Source organism: Rhinolophus hipposideros, assembly GCF_964194185.1.
Source record: "Rhinolophus hipposideros genome assembly, chromosome: 4".
NCBI classification, from domain to species: Eukaryota; Metazoa; Chordata; class Mammalia; order Chiroptera; family Rhinolophidae; genus Rhinolophus; species Rhinolophus hipposideros.
In genome coordinates this window covers 62,418,902-62,421,274 of record NC_138050.1, presented here as the reverse complement: position 1 = coordinate 62,421,274, position 2,373 = coordinate 62,418,902, and the positions used below count along the sequence as shown (strand labels likewise).

Genomic DNA, 2,373 nt, shown 5'->3' with positions numbered 1-2,373 from the left:
AACCTAATGACATTTGGCTTTGTTTATATTTTTGACACCACTTATCTATTTTACTGCCTCCAGGGTTTCGCCTTTTCCAAGATGTTGTGTAGTTGTAATCATACAGTATGCAGTTTTTTCAGGCTGGCTTCTTTCACTTAGTAGTATACAGCTGAGGTTCCTCCGTGTCTTTTCATGGTTTGACAGCTCATTTATTTTTACCTCTGTATAATATTCCATTGTCTGGATGTACCACACTTTATTTATCCATTTACCCATTCTAGGACATTTTGGCTGCTGCCAAGTTTTGGCAACTGTGAATAAAGCTGCTATAAACATTTGTGTGCAGGTTTTTGTGCAGACATAAGTTTTCTGGAAATGCAGTGTTCAGTTTGCTTTTCCATCTGACACACGATCTTAAGTCACCGGAACACTTCCAGAATAACTATGAAAAATGATAAAACCTTAATGAACCAGAGAATTTAACATGTGCAATGTGCAATTGACCAGAATATTTTCGTCTGCATTTGACTTTTAAGTAAGGAGAACAAACATATAAGGAAACAAGCTATTAGAAACTTACTTTATAAAATCGCACACCCTACAAGTTGAGTCCTGGGGATTTCAACGATACCTACATATATGTCTATATTTTGTAGAGGAGGAAAATCTTTCCCTTGTTCCTGTGTAGGTTCTTTGTTGAAAGATAGTAAGATTTAAATGAATATCAAGAGAAGAGCCAGAAACCAAGATTAGGCAAGGAATTTGAACCAATATCTAAATGACAAATGAAGAAGCTAATAAAACAGAAACCATGGGAAAAACAAGGAGAGCTCCGCAAACAAAAGCGGAAGGAACAAAACGCAAGAGAAAGCAATTAGAGTGACAATGTCAAGTGGAATCAAACTCAGATGGAAATGACAGAAAAGTATTCGAAGTAATGTCGTTCATAGTACACTTCTCCTTATCTTTGATGGCAGTTTTGCCAGCTTGATGCTATTAAAGGACATTAAGAAACTTCATAAGCAGACTCAATGATGTTATGCAGAAAATCCACGAGCACTGTATCCTGTGCAGTTTTACTTGACAAGCCATGGTCTTTAGGTGTATACATGTTAAATAACGATGGTATAAACCTGAAACTAATATAATATTGTATGTTAGCTATAATTTAATAAAAATGTTTTTTAAAAATGCTATCCAGGAAAAATAAATGACCCCACAGCTTTATTTCTGCAGGTAAAGATACTTACCTGCAAAGATAGTAAAGATAGTTTCTGGATTAAAAAGATAAAAAGTAAAGATAGTTTCTGGATTAAATTTGTTTTCTTTCTGGGAAGAAACAAAAAACAAAGACCATGGATGAAAATGGCAAAGGATGGGTCACTTGAAAGGATATACACATCACACCAGAGTGCAATAGTGAATTCATAAAGAAAGAGGACCTGATTTATTTTACATCACGTTCACCCAATATACTGACGGAATTAGATGAATCAAAGGCCTGTGTGGACAAAGGACTGGACAATTAGGAGATGACGACGATCGCAAGGGACTCACAGAGAGACAGACGTCAGATCGTGGAACGGATTGTGTACAGCTCCCCCTTGGAAATTTTGTGAAGATGAATAGTAGAAAAGTTTTGGCAATTAATCATGTGTTTGAGATTATTCTGGAATACCTGGAAACAAGAGACTGGCAAGAAGCATTTTTTTTTACTGTCTTAACCGCTATGGAAAGGAACTGTTCCCACAGACAATGCCTGTGAAAGTTCTTCCCAGGACAAGAAGTCTGCCAGGGTTGAAGGTGAATTGGACAGTGATTAGTGAGGAAAAAGATAGCAGAAAAAAAACTAGATTTATTACATGAAGTAGAAAAGTAGGATAAAGAAAATAGCACTGAATCTACAGACTCCATACCACAAACTAGCATTATCTGTGTTTTTGTTTTTTAGTTTAAGGAAAAACTTGGAGAAAATGAGGTTCTTCATAGAATATTCAAATTGGAAGAAAATTTCATTTTCTGTTATTTCTGTTGTGCATTTTTAAAAAATTTTCAGAGCTAAGTGATAACAATCCCTTGTGAGAAAGCACTTTTTGTTTTTGCATGTGGTTTAAATGTATAATTTTTAAAAATAGGTTTCTAAGCCTCAAATAAGAGTTTTTTTGAGAATTTTACTTTATTTACTTTATTAAACCTCCATTCTCTTATTTACTGGGTTGTGTTCTTCAGAATGTGCCTTATGACCTTTCAGTTTTATTATTTTATGTTTATATCAATGTCTTTCTGATTTACTGCTTACTTATTTGTGGAGGCAGATATTCATAAATCATAAATCTCCTGTATGGTACCAAAATGTTTTGTATGGGAGGTTACCTTCTATTTGCAGCTTTT

General features: G+C 34.6%; 1 pseudogene across 1 annotated transcript; it reads left to right on the top strand.

Moving 5' to 3' along the window:
- Nucleotides 1–972: 972 nt before the first annotated feature.
- LOC308496898 (tRNA methyltransferase 10 homolog A-like) lies at nucleotides 973–1,805 on the top strand (annotated as a pseudogene). The gene is made up of 2 exons: nucleotides 973–1,077; nucleotides 1,320–1,805. The product of its transcript is annotated as a tRNA methyltransferase 10 homolog A-like (transcript).
- The last annotated feature ends 568 nt before the right edge of the window (nucleotides 1,806–2,373 follow it).